This window comes from Sylvia atricapilla, chromosome 1 (genome assembly GCF_009819655.1).
Source record: "Sylvia atricapilla isolate bSylAtr1 chromosome 1, bSylAtr1.pri, whole genome shotgun sequence".
Classification (NCBI taxonomy): Eukaryota; Metazoa; Chordata; class Aves; order Passeriformes; family Sylviidae; genus Sylvia; species Sylvia atricapilla.
The window spans coordinates 78,101,528-78,111,290 of record NC_089140.1 but is presented as its reverse complement, the minus strand read 5'-3'; the positions used below and the strand labels follow the sequence as shown (position 1 = coordinate 78,111,290).

Genomic DNA, 9,763 nt, shown 5'->3' with positions numbered 1-9,763 from the left:
GCTGTGGAGGGGCCCACAGAGCAGGTGCCAGAGGGAACACATGAGCCACCTAAGGCATGTTCCTCCAGGTCCCTGCAGGAAGACTCCACGCTTCCCACCCATATGGTGCCTGAGCTAACATTAGAAGCATTCAGCTAGAGTGAAGTACCAGCTCAGGGAAAGGCAACAAGGCTGCTCCTAACAAATGTGAAACTCTTCATCCACATGCCCCCCACATGCCATCTGCCCAGTTCATTACCCAAGCAAGAGAAAGCTGGAAGAAGTTCCAGGGTGAATAGCCTAGTGAAAGCAGAGGGAACAGAGGGCAGACTGTGTCTTCAGGAGTCCTGACAGCATTGTTTGCCATGGTGTCCATGTTTCCTGAAACACCCGTAGTGACACTATTTATCAAAGACTGGTTCTCTGTTATGGTGGCAAATAGCTTGGTCTGTAAGTGGAGCTACAACAGGCAGAGTGAATGGACAGAAATCTTGGCTGTGTCTCTCTGCTAGGCAGAAATGCAATTGCCTTGGATGAATAAAGGTGAAGTGGTCCTTACCACAGTGTTCAGACTTGTTATTTTCCAGCTGTGATTGTTTTTTTGCATCTTTTGCCCCATTCTCTCTTGGTTTTTTAACCTGCTTACCTCATGGCTCTGAGGGAAAAATTTCCCTTCTCAAAACATTTGCTCATGACTCAGTGCTGTCTCCAAGCACAGGTTCAGGGAGATCAGTTCTGTTCTTTTCTCCTTTCAGCACAAAGAACTGAGACCAAACAGATTGAGTTTTAGGTCACAGCCTCTGCTGGACTCTCAATGCACATGCCAGGTGGGAAGCAGAGGTGGGATCTCCTATGCAAGCCCCTTAACTCCACAGGAGGCATCAGGTTTTCCCCAGGGCTGCAAGAGACAGCATTTCCCCTCTCAGGCAGACACTGCAGTGTAACAGGCTGTGATAAAAGCTGGATTGTGGTGAAAGCTGTCAGGGTACAGCACAGGAGCTCTTACACTGCCGGTAGCTGGAGTGTGCTGCTTCCAGTCAGCTGGCTGAGGTTCACATAGTGATGGTTTCCTTCCGGAGGCAACTTATCCCTGCATCAGAAATGGTTTTGCTTTTTAATGGATGTACTAGAGCAACTGTAACACAAGAAGTAAGAGCCTGCCTTGTCCTCTTGTGGCTAGTGTGGGCCATATTTGACTCCAAGGCAATTTGTGCGTTTGCTATTGGATGTGGATAACAGTTTGCATTTTCGATCAGGCTGGTGTACTATCTTTAAAGTTCTACACCTCTGGTCAAGACTGCAACAAACTTCCTGTGTAAGATAGCAAGTTCTGTCTCCAAAGACAGAAAAAACCACATCCAGTGGTTTGTCCTGTTTGAATCCATTCTGAATGTGCTGTGTCCTTGCAAAGATGAGTGTCTTCCACAAGTGACTGGATAGGAGACATTGCTGGAAGGAAGCTTAGAGATCACCACCCAGGGGGCTGATCTGATGACTGAATCAACAGCATTTCTCTGTATTTTAGTATCAAAATTCAGGACATGCTGACATCAGACAGCAGGAAGAAGAAAGCAATCAGATTAACACATCCCATGTTCGCCAAAGAAATGAAACAACTTAAATCGTGTTTGTAAATAATGCAAATTAAGTTATGCCAAAACATCACCTGGAATCAGAGCCCTTACAAAAAGCTAAGTTTTGTGGGAGAATATCCCCAATGTTGTGTGGCTCTCCATGCTGTAAAAGAGACTGTGGTGCATACATTTACCTCTTTCTTGCTGTAACCTTGATCTGTATTTGTACTCCAGATAGGGCATGTCAGAGAGGAAGATGAACAGATGTGCAGGAATGCTGAGGCTTTTTGCAGCACCATCACCTTGGACAAGGAGTAAGATGGCTTTTCAAAAACTGCAGGGTAGTCATTCATAAACTGATGCTGTTGCATTAATGAAGGAATTCCAGTTTAGTCTTCAATGGCTCAAAAAAATCATTAATTGTAGCACAGTAAAGAGGAAAAAGCAAAAGCCCTGTGCACACAACTAAAAAAAATAAAAAATTACATCTACTTGAGAACCAGTCACAAATGTATATCTGTAAAATGCTGAAGTGGCAATATTTAATATTTTTCTGAAGCATTTTATTAGTTTGTAAGAATAGCTCACTGACTTCTTTGATAGACTTTTAAAACATTAAGTGAATACTCTGTAAATATTATGCTCTAAAAGTCCATTGAGATTACTTTACTGCAGGCTGCAAACTTTTACACATTCAGTATGCAGAGGTCTCGGACTGTACAAAACCTTTTCCCCTTATCATTGTACTCTATTCTTTTTCTCCAGACCCTTTAAGCTGTGCTGCATATTTCATTTTTCATTCTGATAACCTTGAGAGGTGCTTTTAGGTGACTAATGAATTAAAACAGGAAAGATCAATGTGCATATATTCAGAATTCTCAAGGTGAGAATCCTTTGAGATAATATCTAATAGGAATGCATGCCTTGGTCACACAAGAAGACCCCACAAGCATTAAGATATAACTGGTATACAGTAAAACCCTGAGCAGCAAAGGTTTATTAAAGGTGCAAAGTCTTAGTGGGAATGGAATGCTAAGGAGGGAAGAAAGCCCCAGAAACTGCTCTCATGTTTTTACACAAAAACACTGAGAGAGATCTGATTAAGTACATCAAGGCAATCACTTATGACATTGTTTTTTGTGTGAAGGTTTGAAAGGCCTATGGTAAAACTGCTCCTAAGAGCTATTGACCATGTGGGCAGGTGGGGTACAGTTTACCTGGATGCTCCTGACATATGACCTAATGCATTTGTATGACCTTAAGTCCTAGGCATTGCTAATTCTTGCATTTGCCACTGGACATCCAACAACCTAGCCAGTCAGAGGGGAATTATTTCCCCACAATCAGTGAGCCAGTAAAATATTATACAGAATTACAGAGGATTTATTTATTCTCTCTGCTTGACTGATTTGCCGTTACTATCTGCTGCTGTCACAGATAGGCATATAAATGGGCTTGGAAGCTCAGGAGCCTTCATGCTGGAATGCCTCGCTTAGGGGAGCATGGGAGCTGTGATCTGCTCCTGCTGACACAAACTGCATGAAGAAAAAAATGTAAAAAGTTATTTTGCTATCAGAGTTCCTTTGGTTGTTTGCTAAAGTTACTAAGTTGCTTCCTTCGCTTTACTTACTCAGAGCTCAAACTCCTAATTGAGGGCTGGTGTCAAGGAACAAAGCATGGATTTGGGGCTACTCTACTGAGCCCTTTGAGCTCCTAGCCAGCTTGAGATGACCCAGGAACAAGAGGAACAGCAGCAAAACAAGAATACAGTGCAAGGGTATCTAAGCATGGAAAGAACAGGTGGATTTCCAAATGATTCAATGCTTCGTGACCTTCTGAGTCCGAGTGATCTCACTGTTGGGACATGATAAATGTTCAAGGTGGGCTGACTGCAGCTTCTGGCACTGATTCCTGACCCTGAGTAACTTCAGAATGCACGTACAGCTTTTGCTGTAATCCTGCCCAAAGTACCTCAGCTATTCTTAATGGCTGTGCTGGGATTGCTTCTTGGAGCCATGCCACAATTCAGAAAAAAATGGATGATTCATGGGGCCAAAAGACCAAGTCATTTAAAATAAAACTTCAAAGGCATCTGGCTGATTTCTATATTTAGCTGCCTAGTAACAAGAATTTGAACAGCTGGTCTATTAATTAAGAAGCGGGCACTCTCCTGCAAGCACTCAAACCTTCAAGTCAGTTCTGGTCAGCTATCTGAAAAGCATCTGCCCTCAGGAGAGAACTCTGCTTCAGATTACAACCCAAGACAAGTGCCTAGACCTGGGGCAAGGCAAGATGTTGCATTAGAGCCTGCTGAATAATTCCTAATGGTTCCTTTTAGAGAACTGTGTGGGCACAGCAGAGCCACCTAACCCTCTCTGTGCTCTGTAAATGGCTATGGTACTGTGCCATGATTGTACTGCTCCTCCTCTCTTCTATAAAAAGCCATTTTTCTGTCAGGAACTGTTGCAGAAAGAACCACGATGACTTTAGGTGGCAAAGAGTCAAGGACAAACCTAAGCACAATGTGTTCTCTCGTGCAGCTATGTCAGGCACGGCTGAGTTCAGCAGAGAAGGAAGGAAACCAAGACAGACTCTACGATGAATTATGGGGCTTCTACTGACACCTGTTGGCAAAGTCTCAAATATCCAAGGGTGATGGGCATAGCTCCACTCTTCATAGGTCACTCACTCTTCCCTTCTCTATGGAACAATGAATCTTCCACTGGCAGGAAAGCAGAGGCAACTGCCATGTCCTGTACTGAAGATGAAGAAAGACAATGCCATTTACCAGTCATTTACTTGGATGTGGGATCAATTTAACACATTATTACAGTAAAATAAGTCTGGGCTTATTGCTGCCCTATGGCCAGTTTAAGGTAGTATCAGTTGGTAATCAGTTTCCCACTAAGCTTAGCACTTAATGGGAAAAAAACCCTTGAAACATTTCTTCGTTTTGAAATGCCATATTTTGAAAGCCTGCATAGTATAGTTTAGTTAAAATATGGCAGCTTGAATGGCAGGATCTACTGAAACACCATGATTGCAAGGAATTAAGTAAACTAGGCAGGACTGCTCCTATGAAAGACGTCAGAAAATATCTGGATTTTGGAACACTACAGTGAATATTTTATCAAGGTTTTCAGTGCATATATCCTGAGCAAACACACAGCTGCCCTACCTGTTAAGGCATTAGTGATAGTGCAGCAGAACAGTGAAAGACCAAATGCAGATCTTGCCTAGCAAAGCCAGGCTGCTCTCATGTCTGTAAAGTGCAGAAATTTAAGGGTGGAAAGGTACCCAAGTCAGAAAAAGAGAAGCCAACATATATGAAGATGACTGTATGAATCTTGCAAACCATTAATAGGCATTGGCAAGGGTAGGAAATGTGAAATTGTTTTTGCATGGAGGGATTTGGTTGAGGTGGAGAAATGCAAGGCAAACTGGCCCTGAGATTTACAAGCATGCCTTCTTTTCTAACTTAAAAGAACCACAAAAACAAGACAAAGCTGAGGCACTGACAGCACACTCAGGCTTCAGCTGGTGTTGAGGGCTGCACCTCCACGTGCTGCAAAACCTGATGTGAGTGTGCTGCAGAGGCCAAAAGCTCTGGAGCACTGCAGCCTATGTGACATAGGGAGAATGCTCAGGAAGACTCCTTCCAGCCCAGCTTGCTGGAAAATGTTGCCAGAGCTAACATGTTATCCTGCCGCACTGCTCTTACACATCTGAAGTCCTTGGTTTACTTCTGTTGGTCTTGTGACTATTTCCTGAGCCAATCAGTTTTGTAAACTTCTGTCTGGGTCTTCCTGGCACGCTTTAAATACTAAAGTTCTCATTGAGCTGGCAGAATAAACAAAAAAGTGTTCCAAGGAGAAGTGTTATCTTTTGTAAAACATCAGGTTATTCTTTGTGGCCTCTAAAGCTCATACAAAATGTCAAGATTTTCCTTTTCCCCTTCTGTAATCAACAGCATTTGCTGCTGCTAAGTCTGTTATTCCGGTTATTGATTGCCAGTCATTCCTACCCAGACCTGTTTCCTGAAGATCCTTCAGGAAAGGAATATTAAGATATGAGGTTATCTGATATGAACATGCAGTTCTCCTGAGTCCTGGTATACATTCCCTTTTGCCTATTAACACGAAGCAGGAGGAGCAAGCCTCTTACTTCCACATGAAAGGTAATGGAATTTATCACTGTAAATCGCTGGCAAATATGAATACAGTAAACTAAAGTACTGGAAATACAGTAAGTAAAAAAAAAAGAAAAAGATTCCAAGACAACAAGTGTAAGGAATGATAGAAAATACATCTCAGTGCCTTTTCCTTGCATCAGAGAACTGTATGAAGACATACACGCTTGGTAACGCATGGATTGCTTTTTGCTTTTAGGAAGAGTCTCATAACTTTACACTGGGAAGCACTTTCGGAGTGATTCTGATTCCCTTCCTGGCCCAGCTGGGATTTATCACTCTGCCTTTTAGTCTGGTACACTAGATGTGCAGAAATCCTTAACACAAAACCAGTTACAGGTGTCCTGTCACCACTTCTATGGCTCCTGAACTGTCTGGCTGCTGCATCTCACACAGTTTGAGATGCAGTGAGAGACTACAGAAATTTCCTTTGGGTCAGAAGTGGCTTTAGATGGCAATTTTAAATATCCAGGCTTTGCCAGCTGCTGGGGATTTGATGATAGTCTGGTGACTGCTATTCTGCAACTGCAGCATGGCAGACTGTTGGATTAAAGCAATTAAACATTAAGATGTATTTTTACTTTTCAGTCAGATGTGTCCTAAAGCTTATTTATAACCTTCCATCCACCGTAGGTCATAATAGTATAAACCCACTGGAGTCCCTGAGCAGATGAAGCCATTAGCACAGGATGCCTCAGTTTTAACAGATCAAAAGTAACTCCTAAGAGCTGCAGTGGAGAATCTCCCTGAGACGCCCCTCAAGCATCAGCTGTGAGCTGGGCCACAGCCCAACACCTTTGCATGCCACCCTTTGCCTTGAAGAAATTAATCAGGGATCAATAGTGGACTCTTAAAGGGGCTGCTTAAATACTTGACTTGTAGCTTCAGCATAATTAGCTGTTAATCTGTTTTACATTTCTGAGTCTCCTGTGTCTCTGCCACACTACATCGATATGCTTCTCTCTCATTCCTAGCCTCTTCCACATAACAGGTACATGCTTTTTCCCTCTAGTAGCATGTTTTTGGGTAACTAGTGTACAAAACAGAAGAACTACTTCTGAAAGGAGACATCAGATGTGCTCCACCATCTTCACCAGCTCTTTTATTCTTCTGCTTCATTCTGCAGTGCTTGATGCAGCACTGGGATCACTTCAATACCCAGTTGTTAATGGATGGACAGGAAGGCAGAACCCCAACCTCGTCCAAAATGAGGCACCTTTGCTATGCTCCGTACCAGCCTTTCCTACAATGAATGCACTGCCTTGAGAAGGGATGATCTCCTGCTCTGGGAACAGCATGCCCACTGAATTCAAATCATACCAGGAAATTCTTGCTCCAGAGTACCCACTGTACCCAAAGACAGCCTCGAGTCTACTCATTGTAAGAGCTAGAAAATGCAAGGTTAGAGCAGGGGAGCACAAGTGCAAGGCTAGATCACAGCTGGAAACACAGCTCCCTGACAGGAACAAATGTAATTTGGAATTCTCTTAAGAAACAAAAAATAGCCCTCAGCTATCCCTGGCACAGGAAGGTAAAAGACAAAAGACTAAGAAGTGTGTTTAATAAATATACTCTCAAATACTTTGACATAGTTGGAATTACCTAAAAGCTGTGCAGACTGTAGCACTGTTGATGAACCCTGCTGACATTCCCCATACGCTTGCTCCAGACATCCTGTGCCAGCAACACACATGCAGTAGCCTCCCAGGACCTACATAAAGATATTAGTAACAATTCATCTCAGAAGCCTGGTGCTAATCTTGACTCATGGCAGTGGTGAGCTCTGCAGTCTCACCCTACCACTGTTCTGCATGAATGTGCTCTTACTAGGCTTTATTTATTTTCATAGCAAACATAATTCTGGGAAAGGCTTTCCTACGCCCTCTGCTGGTGTTCCAAGGCAGCCCTTTTCACCTGAGTATTACAACGCTTCCTGAAAAATACCAATAGGTTCCCATACCTCTCTCCCCTTTTCTTCTGACTTAAACTGCAGCAAGCAACTGAATCATGAGTGCAAATTATACCAATTACTTCCTTCTGCTTCCCTGTGACCTGCAAAATCAATAACAATTTTCGTGTTTACTTACCAGCATTTTTTCTGAACTAGACTGTTCAGGAAATTCAGGCAATCCCCATCTCTTCATAAAAAGCAGGCTTCTTTGAGTAAATCTGCACAGAGAACAGGAGTTGTCTTTGATTCCCTTTCATGTTGAGGAGAGTGGCAAACTTCATGCACCTTCAACCTGAACCTTATGGCTGCAAAATAATTTGTCAATGGATCAATTATTTCCTTGTATTTCTGCCTTCACTGCCGAGACTCTTTAAACACTTAACCACTAAGATTTAAGCAATTGTACTAGGTTATTCCCAAGACTCTTCCAGAATAATTCTTTACTGTTAAATTTAAGTTTTGTATATTCCATGAGCGTTTTCCAAAAGCTCAAGACTGCATACTGCTCTGATTCTCACTGGTGACCTGTTGTGGTATTCAAAGCCAGCTCTGCAAGTTTCAATATTCAGGTTAGTAACTCTTAACCTTTCTATTTCTGTAATTTTTTTGGCATTTTTTTGTCCTAGGTGTAAAGACAATCTAACTTACCCATAAACATAAGATCCTTTGATGGTAATTCTCCAAAGAAGAAGACATGAGCACTCCCAATGGCCAGACGGTGAGATTTGTCAAATACAAGTAGGGTATACCCTCAGTGCTAGAAATCCATACCACAGTCACAGGCTGGGCCAGGTCGTGACTGTAGTAAGGGATATGGGGTCTGAAGATTCACATTGTTTGAGTCACATGGCTGAGACCAGGTGTCCTACCTCTAACTTTCAGAGTGAATAACCCAGAGCGAACCCTCTACAATAAACTCAAATGTGCACCAGATCCAGTAGGGATATACAACAGCAGTAACTCTACCTTGTTAGGAAAAAGGAGCTACTCAATAAATCCAACCTTAGTTTAAGGTTTTGGATGTGAACACAACCCTTCTTGAAAATTCTCTCTGCTTCCGTTTTTCCTTCACTCCGATCTGCACCTTTTCTAAATGTATTAGCCAGTTTACTTACTAAATGCTGTTGCCAAACCTGTAGCCTCCATTACTGCTTCAGTAAATGCAGGAATAGCAAAAAAACTTCCAAGCCAGTAGAACTTTCACTAAAGAAACAAAAAACCACTAATGAGCAAAAACCACAGACAAATCCACAAAACCAAACCCCCTACACAGCATTCACCTTCACTATGCAATTATCACTTTCCTAAGAATCCCATAAATACCTTGCTCTCCCAGAAGTGCTGACATGACAATGGTGCTGCTTCTTCTGAACTCACCTCTTAAGAAGACTAAGAGAACTACTTTAAGTCAAAATACAGTGTTAACAGACAAAGTCTTTCCCTACTATTCTCAGTGATATCACACACACATCACTCACAAGAAGGAAAACTTGTATCAAAATCACACCAGTGAAAGGCATTCCTCAGGAACCCAGAGCAATCCTAAATGCAGAAGTGAAACCTGGCTGCAGCCAGCTGTCTCCCCAGTGAAGTGACAGACCAGGGAACAGCCGTGCTCCCGTGGCACACACTCAGTGCCCAGCACACTGCCAGTCGGGGCGTCAGGAACCAGCTCACGTCTCTGAAGGTGCCCGTCTCCTTACAGGGAGGTCAGAACAGGTAAAGTCATGGAAATCTGTAACATCCACACCAGCAGGACCAACACACCACTGCTGCCTCAGCTCTTGAACACACAGGTTTTCTCTGCACCAGCCTGCCACAGTTCACCTGCTAAAGTGAGAGAGCTTGCCTATTCCAGCCAATACGTGTCTTGGGTCACACTGCATGATGATAACCAAACACCAGTACTGAGTGGGAACAACAAACAGTTGTCCACAGTATCTTCAGAGTTTTAAGCAGGAAATGCCAAATTTTGATTTATATTCATCTAAATGTTGGGATAACTCTGAGCAGTTTTTAGGAAATGAAAATTCATTACATTCAATTTAAAACAACAACACTGCAGATTAT

At 42.7% G+C, this 9,763-nt stretch overlaps 1 long non-coding RNA gene across 1 annotated transcript; it reads right to left on the bottom strand.

Annotated features, from left to right (window-relative positions):
- Positions 1-793: 793 nt before the first annotated feature.
- On the bottom strand, positions 794-8,306 carry LOC136365693 (uncharacterized). Its single transcript, XR_010744389.1, has 3 exons — positions 7,830-8,306; positions 1,748-1,956; positions 794-1,069 (listed from the first exon to the last, which is right to left on the bottom strand). It is a non-coding gene; the product is annotated as an uncharacterized lncRNA (long non-coding RNA).
- Between the last annotated feature and the right edge of the window lie 1,457 nt (positions 8,307-9,763).